The 14941-nt window shown below is 36.8% G+C and overlaps 1 non-coding gene across 1 annotated transcript; it reads right to left on the minus strand.

Moving 5' to 3' along the window:
- Positions 1-14550: 14550 nt before the first annotated feature.
- LOC123248128 lies at positions 14551-14657 on the minus strand. Its single transcript, XR_006506226.1, has one exon. It is a non-coding gene; the product is annotated as a U6 spliceosomal RNA (small nuclear RNA).
- Positions 14658-14941: the final 284 nt, after the last annotated feature.

Here is a 14941-nt window from a genome sequence, read left to right on the forward strand (position 1 = left end):
CTAAAATATTGGCACACAAATTATAAAGGTTTTCTTCTATTTTCTTTTCAGTTGGCTCAAGGGACAGAATTCTGAGGCTGGAGTCCAAAGAACCTGAGTTCGAATCCAGGCTCAGATACTTACTAGCTATCTGAACTTGGGAAAATCATCTAGTTCCTCTTTGCCTCAGTTTCCTCATCTGTAAAATGAGGATAATTACAGCACCTAACTCCCTTAACTCATTTTATAGGGATGTAGATACAAGATTGGGGGGATGTTTACTTATATATATATATTATTTTGCTATCACTTGCTTTATCTTACTAATGCACATACCATATAATATTACTGTTAATATCTCATTTCCCACTAGTCTAAGTTCCTTGAAGGCAGGAACCTCTATCTCATTCTGTCTCTTTTTTAAACTTTTCTAACTTAACACATTGATGAACTGCTTGATGTTTCATTACGATATTACTATTTGCATGAAAAGAACTGCTAAGAGAATTTTAAGCTTAAGTAGTGCCAAGAAAAATTAATGTGAGAGAAAAAGAAGGAACATATTAAGGAACAAGAAAAAATTTTTGAAGTTGCAGATGACTTTCCATTGGCTACAATATCTATATTTAAGTAGTTCCTGTGTGAGCTGTGCATTTTTTTCCCAACCTAATTGCTTTAATTTTCTTTCCCCCTTCCATTGGAGGACAGCTAGGTAGCACAATGTGCCAAGCCTGGAGTCTGGAAGTTCAAATCTGCCTCAGATTCTTACCAGCTGTGTGACCTTGGGCAAGTCACTTAACCCCATTTACCTCAGTTTCCTGATCTATAAAATGAACTGGAGAAGAGAATGACAAACTACAAAGAAAACCCCAAGGGGGGGTCACAAAGAATTGAACACAACTGAAAAATGACTGTACAACAATCCCCTTGAGGCTTTGGATTTTGTGTTCAGTTAAATTGTTAAATAATTGTGAATTCATAATAACAAAGGTGCTACAAGAATATGAATTTCCATAATTGATTATAATTGTTTCACATTAGTATTCATTACCTATGGGATCCAAAATCATTGTGTTTGGGTTATTTGGGAAAATATCCTGAAGGTGGCAGACTGATCCAAGGTTTCTATCATTTTGCTTTCTAATCAAAACCAGTTAGTACTTAATGCAAATCTTAGTTGATATTTAAGTCCCCATTAAATGTGTGTTGCAATCACATAATAGATACTTCATAAATGTCTGATGCATGAATGAATGTAGATCCCCTATCATGATCACCTACTCTACTTAAGTCTCTAGAAGCAATTCTTCTCCAAGGATTTTTGCTCTGTCTTATTTCTAAATCTGCCACAGTTGGGGGCAATGTGTGTCTGAATTTCAGGAGGTGTCCAAGGGATCATCACAGAAATATTTTATATTTTCTTCTCATTCTTTGTATATAGTTAGAATATAAAAGTTAAAACTAAAGGTAGAAGCACTCCAATTGAAATATTTAACTAGCCAACCCCATTCTCAGAGGATGTTATAGAAGCAAAGAGCTGAGATATTAAAACATATTTGAATGGCTTTCTATCAAAATATTTAAATTTTAGGCATTAATTTCCAGTAGGGCATATAATTGTATAACATTAATTTCTAGGAGTATTGGTAACTATTGTATAACATGAGTTTCCAATAGCATCAATAATTGGTACTGTTTCATTTTTTTGTTGCTGTTTTGTTTTTGCATCCCTAGCACCCAAGAGTGCTTTGACTGTGGTTATGTGCTTGATAAACGATTGTTTGAGATCATATGATCTCAGGAATGTAGATACTTAAACCTGTAGAGATCGTGGCTCATCTTCTCCTTCTTGCTTATTCTTGTCTATGTCCTCCCATAAATCCTCCAAAGAATATCTGCCCAAAGACATTGATTCTTTCAGTACTTCATGGGTCCTAGGGCAGTACTCAGGCTGTCCTGCTATTTCTCATTCTAACTCATTCTTTTTTTCTTGTTTTATGTGACTTCACTGATATCCTTGACATTACTTCTTTCAAGCAAGTCATCATTTGTCACTTCTGTGTGTTGTATATCATATTTTGATATTTGATATTTGATATCAGTCTGAGGAATTCATCAGATGGAAAATTACCACTTTGCTATATGCATTACTCAGTGTTAGATGTTGTGTCGGCCCCAAGTAAGTGAGAAACAGTTCCTTGGAAAAAGAACTCCCTACTGGGATGGGGTTTCAGTCACTCTGAATAAGATATCATTAGCAATGACACCTCTGCCACCCAGGGCAAAAGTTGTTGGCCAAAGAGGGGAAAAAAAGGAATGGAAGTACGTTGAAGTGATGGAGAGCTTTGTTATTTCTACAATCAGCCTGTTCTTAAGTAATCTTTATGGTTGAATCACAAAAGCAAGGCAGGTTAGCTTCAAGAAGAGGAAACTTCTTTATCTGACTTCATATTTCAAGAAAAACTGCTGTCAATAGTCAGACCAAAGTACCACCTCACACCTAGCAGATTGGCTAAAATGATAGCAGGTGAGAGTAATAAATGTTGGAGGGGATGTGGCAAAATTGGGACATTAATGCATTGCTGGTGGAGTTGTGAACTGATCCAATCATTCTGGATGGCAATTTGGAACTATGCCCAAAGAGCTCTAATAGACTGCCTGCCCTTTGATCCAACCATACTATTGCTGGGTTTGTACCCCAAAGAGATCATAGATAAAAAGACTTGTACAAAAAAAAATAGTCAGACCAGAAAGATTCCCGAAGTCCCCAAGTAAATGTCCATTTTGAACTGTAGGTGGCTTTTTATGGCTAAGAAGTAGTTAAGGAAGTAGATAAGGAAGCTAATCAAAGGGGATGTTGTGGTTTTGGTCTTTGAATCCCCAGTACTTATCATATCAATTCTTCTGCACTGTATTAATAAACGCTTATTGTTTGGCTAAGAAGGATCACTAGAGCAGCAGAATTCAAGAGGCTACATTGAAGGGACCAGTCTAGCTAATTGTATTCTCCACTGTCTCCCACCCTATGGATCCCCTAGGCAATAATTTTTTGTGTCATCATTCTCTTTGACAATCTAGTGATTTCTGAGAGAGGACACTCTCTTAGAAATATCTTTTTAAATGCATAAAACAAAGCACATAGGATTCCAAAGGTTAGTAAAAATAAAGATGTAATTTTCTTTTCTTTCCCAGTTATGGACTCTCTTGAAATCCATGGACCTCAGGTTAAGAACCCTCACCCTAGAGTTACCCATACTAAATGAAGGGTAGTGCAGCTGGCTTTTGTTTTGCCAGAGCAGCTACTCCAATTCATGTCTAAGGAGAATATGGTATCTCCCTGTTTAAATTGAAGCTTCCCTAGGAGCTGTATGTGCCATTAGGGAATGCTCACTCTGGAATATCACTGAACTTTGGACCACTGTGATTTTATCTGTTGTGGAATATTGACAGATGTTGGGTTTATTGCTTCTTGTTATACACTGTGATCAGTGTGCTTACATGTCAAAGAGTTGGTGGTATCTGCTGACGTGGTTGTTCAGAGGAGAGATTGTCCCAGGTTTCCCAGCAGAGGTGTCAGTAGAAGACTGTTGAGAGTTAGACCAGGTTTCTTGTCAAGGGACCTTTGATACCAAGATAACACAAATATTGAAATAGTTGATTTTATTGATCTAGAAAAGTCCTGAATAAAGAAAATCTCTACCCAAACATCACTTTCTTAGCAGTTTGTTGTTTTAGAGAATTGTCTAGAGAGGGCACTTAGAGTTTAAAGAATTTGGGCTGAGCCTGTGTCAGCTTCAGCACTTGAATTCAGGTCTTCCTATCATACACACACAAATACATAAGTCTGGTGCTTATCCTCAAGGAGATAATATATTTCATTTTGATCTTTTTCTTCTTGAATATAGAGCTTTGCCTTATATGCTTGTAGTTCAGTCATTTCCAACTCTTTGTGACCCCTATTTTCTTTTTCTTTTTTTTTTAGGCAATGGGAGTTAATTGACTTGCCCAGGGTCACACAGCTAGGAAGTGTCTGAGATCAGATTTGAACCCAGGGCCTGCCGTCTCTGGGCCTGACTCTCAATCCCCTGAGCTACCCAGCTTCCTCCCCTCCACCCCCCCACCATTTTCTTGACAAAGATACTAGAATGGTTGGCCATTTCCTTCTCCAGGTCATTTTACAGATGAGGAACCTGAGGCAAAAAAGGTAAGTGACTTGCACAGGTAACACATCTAGTAAGTGCCTGTCGCTGGATTTGAACTTGAATCTTCCTGACTCAAGGCCCAATGCTCTATTCACTATGCCACCTACCTACCTTACACATAGTGGGAGTTTAATACATGTTTTCTGAATGAATGAACATAAAACAACAAACAATAAAAGACAGTAAATGCTATATTACAAACAACTGATGACAGTAAATACTGACTGAGTTCACAGGAGAAAAATGAGCTTTCTGAAAGGATTCTTTCTGCAGCCTGACAACTGTTCTTTTGCTGCTCCTACCACCAAACCTAATCTTCTCTTACCAGTTTGAGGTTGGAAATAGCTCTCAAAGCTACCAAAACTTGGCACCTTCATTTAAATGGCATCAAAAGCTGCTGAAATCTAGTAAAATTATAAGAACTCAGAATCATGTAGTCTCAGAATTGGAAAAGGATTCCCGACGTTGCTTATTCCAACTTATATCTGAAACTAGAATCCTTTCTATAGTGCTGTCAATAAATGATTATCCAGCCTCTACTTAAAGAACACCAAGAACAGGAAACACACTGTCTCCTAAGGCCCATTTTAGACAACTATAATCATTAAGAAGTTTTTCCTTTCATCAAATCAAAATCTGCCTCACTGTGGCTCCTACCCATTTCTCATAGCTCTTTCTTTTAAAGCAAAACAAAACAAGGCCTCTCTCTTATGACCATTTTAAAAGTACAGTATTCTAAATGTCGTAGTGCAGGTTTAAGCTTTAGTAACTATTCGCTAAGCAAAAACACCCAATGCAATGACCATAAAAGCAACATTTTCTTTTGTAAACCCTTACCTCTCTGCCGCTACTAAGCTATTAAAGCTTTAACCTGCCTTAAGAATTTTAGAAAAACTCTCTTTTGAAAACAGCTGTCCTGTCCCAGCTAAGACTTGCCTTAACCCCAGACCTTTGGATGACATAGCTTAATGCAGCCGTACCATCTTGGACGCCTTCCTTTACTTTAGTTTGTCAATATCTTTTATAAAATGTAGTTCCCAGAACTGACCATAAGATCAAAAATAGTCAAGCAAAGGACACTTTTGTTCAGAATCTGGCGCTTCTTTTAACATAGCCCACAGATCTCTCCTTTGACCCTTGTGCAAGCCCATAAAGGGGAGAGAGTAGATGGCATTCCCAATTAGAACATGAGCTTTTTGAAAACAAGAAGTGTCTATTTTCTATTTGTATGACTATACTTGCTTTGTGGACAAGTCTGAGAAATACAGTGACCGACTGGTAAATTTCTCCCTACTGTAAATATGGCGGCTTTGTTTCAGTACTATCCACCTCCAAGTCTGTTAATTCATAAAGATTTCACTCACATACCAGCTGGAGCTTTCAGGTCTTTTCTTGTCACTGGAGTAGCTATGGAGAAAAGGTGATGATGAGTGAGCATATGTTCTGAAATGACATAAAAAGTAATGGACTCTCCCTCTCCCTCTCCTTTCCCCACTCCCAAAGGCAGGGCCAACCTTACAACGGAGACCATAAAAATTGGCTAGGCAATACGACATGAGGATATCAGGGAATTTCTCCTTTCCCACAAACAAACAAACCAAAACCCCAATACTAATATGCTCCCTCTGGAATTGGACTGTAAATGGATTCTTTTTTTTTTTTTTTTTTTTTTTTTTTTTTTTTGCTTAAATTTGTCCTCTCATAATTCCTTTAGAAATGTCAGTGCTCCTGGGAAAGTTAATACTTTAGGTACTCAATTCCACAAAGTGAATGATTTCCTCCCTGACCTTCAAGAGGCATTGAGGAAACCCTTGGAACTGGAAAAATAAGAGTAGGATAAGGTGAAGGTGAGGAAAGGGAAGATAGTGGGATAGAGAAAGGAGATGAAAGATGCCCCCAAACAATTTCTGTTCTTTCACAATCTGTTCCTGGACTGATCCCAGCTTTGAAGGATTATGCCTTTGATAGCTAATAGACTCACTTTGGCAGCCAAGCCCTGCATGCCATATGTAGCCATGCACCATGTAGTGACCACATACTCTTCCTCTCCAGAGAATATTTGGACTTACGGTGTTCTTAGAGCTAATTTTAAGACAATTTATACTCTTATTTGTGCAGAATAGGAGAAGAATGTTGCTTAATCAAGCACAAAAAGACATCATTGTAACTATAGTAGAGGGAGCCAAAGATAAAACTTGTGCTGTAGGTTTTCTGTATTTAGGTTTGTCAGCAAGAAATGGACTCTATAGCAACAAACATAACTGAAAGATGGTTTGACCTGCAGGGCAACTAAGCCAGTGGCATAGCAGGATGAGTTGCCAGACTATTGCTTTTTTTTCCCCCCTGTATCAGTTTTTAAAAATACATACCCTTATAAGGAAATTTGTTGAAGCCAGGTCTCTTACAGTCCTTATAGGAGGGGAGGGCAGGCCAGAGCAAAAGCATTCTTGGCATCTCAGTACTACTTTTTCACAAGGGAGGACCACTTCCAAAGGAATGATGTTCTGTGGCATTGTTCTGTCTGAAGGTTGCTCTGGGCAACCACCTTCCTAAAAGGGGTTATGGTTCAGGGTAGAGCAGGAGAAAAAACTGGATGATTCAGCTGCACCCTTGTGAGGCCTGGATTTAGGCTTTTTGGCCAGTATAGATAGATTTCTTTCTTAGGGCCACAACTTACTGTGAACTTCACTTACCCATCTGTATAAAACCAACTAATTTCTGGGGGTGTGAAACAGAAAACTGAATTCATTATGGATTTTATTTATTTGAGACATTAGAGCTTTTTTCTTCTAGAAGAGTCAATGGTACTCAACTTAAAATTTTTGAAGATAAAAGAAGTAAATGACAGAAATATGTTATTAAATAGAAATTGAAAAAGAGGAAAAAAATCATATAGAGGCTAAGCTAATTATTTTGTTTTCTTGTTCACAGATAGCTTGAACTACCTAAGATTAGTTTCCCAGTCCTCATTTCCTCACCTTCCATACCTTTCTCAGTTCCTTGTAAGCCCCCTATACCTGAGGTTACCAAGCTCTCTTAATTACTCAATGTTGTGATCTTTTTTTTTTTTTTTCAGCTTTCATTCCACTTGATCTCTGCTGCTTTTGGCACTGTTGGCTATCCATATGTATACTCTTTTGCTTTTGTGACACTTTTTTGTCTGAGTTTCCCTCTTGCCTTTCTAACTACTCCATTTTGGTCCCCTTTGCTTGGTTAGCATCTTCTGATCTCTAAAAGTGGCTCCCCTTTGTTATTTATTTGTTTTTTTATATTTTATTTTCCACTTACCCATTATAACAATTTTCAACATACATTTTTGTCTCTCTCCTCTTCTTTTCCCTCTCCCAGAGATGGTAAACAATTTGATCTGGGTTATACATGGATTATCATGCAAAATATACTTCTACATTGGTCATTATGTGTGAGAGAATGCATATATAAAACCCAAACCCCCAAATAAAACCAGAGATAAACTAAAATGAAAATTTTAGGGATTGATCTGCATTCTGACTCCAACAGTTCATCCTCTGGAGGTGGATAGCATTCTTTGTCTTAAGTCTATCAGAATTGTCCTAGATCATTTTATTGATGAAAATAGCTGTCTTTCACAGTTGATCATTCCATAATACTGCTGTTACTCTTTACAATGTTCTCCTAGTTCTGTTTATTTCACACTGCATCAGTTCATGTAGGTCTTTCCAGTATTTTTTGAACTCATCCTGCTCATCCCTTCTTATAGCACAATAGTATTCCACCACTATCACATACCACAATTAGTTCAGCCTTTACTCAATTGTTGGAAAACCCCTCAATTTCCAATTCTTTGCCATCACAAAAAGAGCTGCTATAAATATTTTTGTTGAAGTAGGTCCTTTCCACCTTTTAAAAAATATCTTTGTGATATAGACCTACTAGTGGTATTACTGAATCAAATGGTATGCACAGTTTTATAATCCTTTGGGCATAATTTCAAATTGCCCTACAGAATGGTTAGATCCACAGCTCCATCAACAATGCATTAGTGTCCAAATTTTGCCACATCCTCTCCAACATTTATCATTTTACTTTACTGTCAGACTGGCCAATCTGGTAGTTATGAGGTGGTACCTCAGAGTTATTTTAATTTGTATTTTGTTAATCAAGAGTGATTTAGAACATTTTTTCATGTGATTATTATTTGAAAACTGCTTGTTTGTATCCTTTGACCATTTGTTAATTAAGGAACACGTGTTTTTTATATAAATTCAATTTCATTCTCTATATATTTGAGAAATTAAGCCTTTACCAGAGAAATTTGCTGTAGAATTTTTTACCAATTTTCTGTTTCCCATTTAGTCTTTTTTTTAAACCTTTAACTTCTGTGTATTGGCTCCTAAGTGGAAGAGTGGTAAGGGTGGACAATTGGGGTCAAGTGACTTGCCCAGGGTCACACAGCTGGGAAGCGTCTGAGGCTGGATTTGAACCTAAGACCTCCCATCTCTAGGCCTGACTCTCAATCCACTGAGCTACCCAGCTGCCCCCCCCCATTTAGTCTTAATTACATTAGCTTTGACCAAAACCATTTAAATTTAATATAATCACAATTATCTCCTAATGTTCTCTACATTAGGACAGGTAAACTATTCTATACTCCTTTAATTTGCTTATAGTTATCACCCTTTATGCCTAAATCATAAACCCAATTTGGCCTTGTGTTGGTATAAGGTGTGAAATATTGATCTATAGTGGCTTCCCTTTGAAGATCTGTCCTGAGATCTCTTCTTTTCTCTCTCTATACTCTTCTTCTTGGTTATCTCACCCATTCCCCATGGGTTCAACTATAATGTCCAGGCAGATGACTCTTTAATCTGCATATCCCATCTTAATCTCTGTCCTGAACCCTTGCCCCAAATTTCTACTTGGAAATCCCATTGGTTTCCTATATTCAGTATGTCCAAATCAGAATTTGTTATAATCTCCCTAAACTTGATAATTCTTCCATATCTTCTTTTAAAGGTGCCATTTATTATCTCACCACTCCAATCACCACCACCATCTGTCAATTCAATTTCATCACCACAGAATGTATTCTTTCTTTTTTCTCACCTCTATATCCAGTAAGTAGTCATTTCATCATTCTATATCCATGATACCATTCTACTTGGTCGCCTTCTTTCCACTCCCATAACCACTATCTTAGTTAAAACCCTTACCACCTATTGCCTGGATTATTGAAATAGACTCCCATTTTCCAGTCCCCTCCATCTCTGTCTTTTCCCTCTCTAATCCATTTATCTTGGAGGTAACACATTATTATTGCTAAAGCACAGCTCCAACCATGTTATTGCACTACTCAAAAATCTTCAGCAAATCTCTATTGCTACTAGGATGCAAACAAATTCCTAATCCTGGCATTTACATTCCTTCACAATTGGGCCCCAGTCTTTCAAGATTTTTCATTTTTATGCCCTTCATACACTGTACTTTCTAGTTAAATCAACTGCTAATTTTTCCCCCTAAGCCTAAAATGCCATCTCTCAACCCCTAGTTGAAACAATACTTTTAGCAAGGTAGCCAGATATAAAATAAACCCATGTAAATCATCAGCATTTTATATATCACAAAGTTGGCTGCAAGAAGAGATAACAAGACATAATCCATTTTTAAACACCATAGATGGGGCAGCTGGGTAGATCAGTGGATTGAGAGTCAGGCCTAGAGAAGGGAGGTCCTAGGTTCAAATCTGGCCTCAGACACTTCCCAGCTGTGTGACCCTGGGCAAGTCACTTGACCCCCATTGACCACCCTTAACACTCTTCCACCTAGGAGTCAATACAAAGAAGTTAAGGGTTTAAAATTTTTTTTAAAAAGCCATAGATAGAATAAAATATCCAGGAGAATACTTGTCAAAAACAAATCTAGGATTTACATGAACATAATTATAAAATACTTTTTATAGAAAAAAATCAGATTTAAATAATTGGAGAAATATTACTTGTTCATTGGTGGGCAGAGCCAATATAACTAAAATAATAATCCATGACTTTGCACAGTCTTGAGCCTGGAATGTCCTTTGTACATCTTAGAATCTCTAGATTGTTTCCAGGTTCATCAAGTCTACTTCCTATGGAAAGCCCTCCCATCACAGTCATTAGTGATCTCACTAGCCAACATATACCCCACAAAAGAACAGAAGGTCCAATATATGCTAAAATATTAATAGCAATACTTTTATGGGAACAAGAGCTATAAACAAGGTAGGTATCCATTGACTCTAAGCTATAAAGTAGGTTGAACAGACCATAGGGTATTAAAGTGATATTATTATGGATTAAAGAATGATAGATATGAGGAATTGAGAAAAATATAAGATATTCTTGTGTGAAATAATGTAGATTGAAATGAGAACTAGAAGTGCATTACATATAGTGACTACAACAATAGAAATGGAAATATAGGTAAAAGGAAATTGAATTCTGATCAACTAACTGACAACAGGAGGAAAAGTCTGAGATAATGACATTCTCTCCCTTGTGGCAAAGAAGTAAGGGGTTACAATGGAAAAACATGTTGCTTTTATGATTATTTTATTGTTTTTGCTTACCTCCTTTTATTTATTTTGGAAGGGATAATTATAAGAGACAGTTCATTTCTGGGATGAAAGTAGGTTAGTAATTCAGAAATGACTGATGTGAAAACAAAAACAAAAAAAATCAATAAAACACTTTTTTTCCCCAAAGAAAATGTCTCCTAGCACATAGAGATTCATCATTTTTAGACCTATGTCTATAACTAGGAATTTTATCTTCTGGGGGTAAAATCCCTTGTAGGGATTAGTTTGTGGTCAAGTGGACTTCTTCCTTGTCCCCTACTCACACAGGGGACCACTCTATATCTATGCTATACTTCTTCCTGGACTGAACATAATTCAGAGAAGCATTACCTCACCTAGAGCAGTGTTGATCTGGTCCCAAGAGGGCATGGGACCCTGAGGTGTCTTCTCTTTCTGAGTGGAATGTAATAAGAAACCCAGGAAGTGATTTGGGGAGTTGCACTCCCCTTGGCCATTTTTCCCTATTCTATCAACAAGCTGTCCTCCTCTACTCTTTTAGTGTAGGAAGAAGGGGGAAAAAGAATTAAAAATCGATTTCATATTCTTGATAGGTTTTTACAGCATTTTACTTTTTTACAAAACATTCTGAATTTGTTGCCTCTAACGATTAACAAGCCAGTTGGATTTTGGCTTCTCCAGATGGCCTTGTCCTTTGGATTTTAGAAAAAGGTCATATTAAATTCCTACATGCTAAACTCCATGCCATCAGTAACTTCTTTATACATGTTTCTATGCTGGATACCTCCAACATATGTTTCTTTCCATGAAGTACAATTAAAATGGAAGAGAGCAGTTAAATATCTAACACTGTACAACAGCTTGTTAACTTATCTGTCAAATCAATTTTCAGGTTTAGTTTTAAATTTGAAAACAAATTTTAATTGACATATTATATTTGAGGCCCTGTTTTAGATCTATTTTTAATGTGAATAGCAGTGGCCAACTTCTGATTTCAGTGTCAAAGAACAGGGTGGCTAGGTGACACAGAGGATAGAGTGCCAGGCCTGAAGTCAAGAAGACTCATCTTTCTCTCAGACACTTCCTATGAGATCCTGGGCAAATCACTTAATTCTGTCTGCCTCAGTTTCCTCATCTGTAAAATGAACTGGAGAAGGAAATGGCAAACTATTCCAGGAAATTTGCCAAGAAACCCCCAAATGGGAGCACAAAGAATCAGAAATGACTGAAAGGAATGAACATTTAAAGCATAAACAGCTCTTGTGCATATCTGTTAATAAGCATTAGTTATTTAGGGGTGTATGTGTATACAGCTGACTCTGACTATTGTATATTACATTTTCATGCCAATACCTGTTAATACATGTATCAACATTTATCAATGCAACACAAAAGGAAGTCTTTGCTGAAGAATGCTTGAAAACAGAAAGTTCACAGGACCTCTGACTGAGTGGAGTTTGTATTTGGGTCTATCTTTCATAATCAACACAAGAGCACAGCTGTAGTTGACCTGGGAACCAATTCTCCTTGCAGACGAGATCCAGGATTTCACTGCATCACCACTGCATCAACAAAGAGATGGCACAGAAGGGAACTGACACACTGAGCACATTTACCAGCTGTCCCTTGTGGCCCCGACCCTCTTTCATAAAACATGATTTAACAAAAGACGATATTTAGAAAGGGACCCAAAGGCTTATTTACTGAAAGCTATAGTGGGCTGGGTCTGTGTATGTTCCCCAACAATTCCCTCTTGTGGAGCAATATCTGGTTTAATCCTGTTAACTGTCCTTCATTGTGACTTGATATGCTAGATTCTCCTAATGCTTTTGCAGGCTGCTGAAAAGCCATTTGAAGTTGCTTATAATTATTTCCATTCATATTCTCATTTTAGGCTTTGAAGTTTGTAAATCTCCCATTTGTATTCTGAGCTCACTCTAAAATTGAAAATCAGTTTTGTTTTGTTATCTTGCATTTCCTTTGTGAAGCCTAATTTTTTGGTAAACATTAAGAAAAGTCAACATTTTGCACACTCAATCAATGAAACTCAAATTATTTTCCATGAAAGGAAAATGAATGGGCTCCTGCATTTATTTGGCATAACAGCAGGGATGCCAACTTGAAAATTTTCTGTGCTTTCATTTCTGAAATGAAAAATGAAGGCAGGAAGCTGGATTCTTCCTTCACATTGGACCTTGGAGTAATTTCTTCATCTTCCAGCTTTTTTGCTACCATTCTAATTCAGGAACATTTCACTGTATCCCTGAATAACTACAATAGATTCTTTAACTGGCTTATTTTCCCTCTTTCTCTTTTCTCTAATCTGTCTGATATTCAACTGTTTGATTGTTCTTAAAACACTCCTTCCATCATATTAGTCCCTTATTCAAGAATAACATAGCAACTTAGAACTGGAAAGGCTTTTAAAGATTCTCTAGTTAAAACTTAATTAATTTTTTGGTGGGACAGGGGTTCAGATACGTGATTTCCATATGATGAATTCCTAGTGTGGAAACTCCCTTTGCCTGTATTAACATATAGTTTTACAGTTGAAAAGACATGACCCAGCATTACCAATATTAGGTCTGTATCTCAAGAGATCAGAGATTGTGGAAAAATACCTACTTGTAGAAAAAATATTTATAGTAGGTTTTTTTTGTTTTTTTTTTTGTTTGTTTTGTTTTTGTGGTGGCAAAGCAGTGGAAACTGAAGGGATGTCTATCAATTGGGGAATAGCTGTAGAAGTTGTGACTTATGCTTGTTATGAAATACTGTTGTCCCATAAGAAATGATGAACAGGATAATCACAAAAGAACCTAGAAAATTTATATGAAGTGATGCAAAACAAAGTGAAAAGAACCAGGAGAATGTTGTACATAGTAACAGCAATAATAAATGATGATCAACTGTGAATGGCTTACCTATTATTAACAAAGCAAGAATTCAGGACAATCCCAAGGGCTCTGACTACAAAAGCTATTCATTGCCATAAAAGGAACCAATGGATTCTGAGTGCAGATTGAAGCAAATCATTCTTCACTGTATTTCCTCCATGAATTTTCCTCTAGTGTAACTAATATGTGTCTTCTTTCACAATATGATGAAAATGGAAATATGTATTATATGATAACACATGTACAACCTATATTATATTATCTAATTTCTTGGGGAGGGAAAATAGGTGGTAAGGACGGGGAAAACATAGATCACAAAATGTCAGAAAATGATTACAGAAAACTGTTTTGACACAGTAAATAAAAATGATGCATAGCTACTGTGTGTCATATGTGCAACAGAGGAATAACTAGGTTTTCTTGACTCTAAGGCCTATCAAGGTCCACCAAGAAAAAAATCTGTCCATGTTTTAATTTTATGTATGAAGAAAGTGAGGCCCAAAGAGGGCATTTTGTGTGGCCAAGAACATGCGGCTCCCTGTTGCATATGACTTAGACGGAAAACCTTTGGTCAGAATCTGGGCCTTATTTCTTTGGGTAAGTACTTAGTGGATTTATATGTTCTCACCAAGGTACTGTGTTTAAATGTGAGCTCCTTGAGGATAGGGACCATGTTTTGCCTTTCTTTACATCTCCAGAACTTTGTACCATGCCTTGCATTCAGTGAGTGTTTAATAAATACTGACTGACTGACAGACTAATAATTTCTTCTTCTGCCAAATCCCATGACTATCACTGAAAGTTTAATACAAGCAACCGAAGAACTGTAAATACTAATTAATTAATTGCTAAAGAGCTAATTAATATTTTAAAGAGCAGTAGTAATAACAGATGATCATTTACTCCTGAATACTCCAGACAAACTGCAAGGTATGAACACTTCACAAATTTCTGTGTCATCCTTGTGTAAGGGCCATACTAATTTTCTCTGTGTTGTTCCAATTTTAGTTTATATGCTGCTGAAATAATCACCAAGCTGTAAGATTTGACAAGAACTAATAGAATAAAGTCAAAACCTTCTTATTCTGTTTGGTCTTCTTCTCCATCTATCTTTTTTGGTTTTTATATGTCTGCCTACATCTCTTTCTCCTCCTGGGTATATATTTCTTTCTTTCTCTTAATTGGTCTTAATAGAGAACCAAAATGTACAGTATTTTTAATTATTGGTTATATGTAATGGGTCCTCCATTAATGTCCTAATCGAATACCTTCCTGAGATGTGACAATTTCCTTGCTTGTGCCAATGGAATACAAGC

This window comes from Gracilinanus agilis, chromosome 4 (genome assembly GCF_016433145.1).
Source record: "Gracilinanus agilis isolate LMUSP501 chromosome 4, AgileGrace, whole genome shotgun sequence".
In the NCBI taxonomy this organism is placed as follows: Eukaryota; Metazoa; Chordata; class Mammalia; order Didelphimorphia; family Didelphidae; genus Gracilinanus; species Gracilinanus agilis.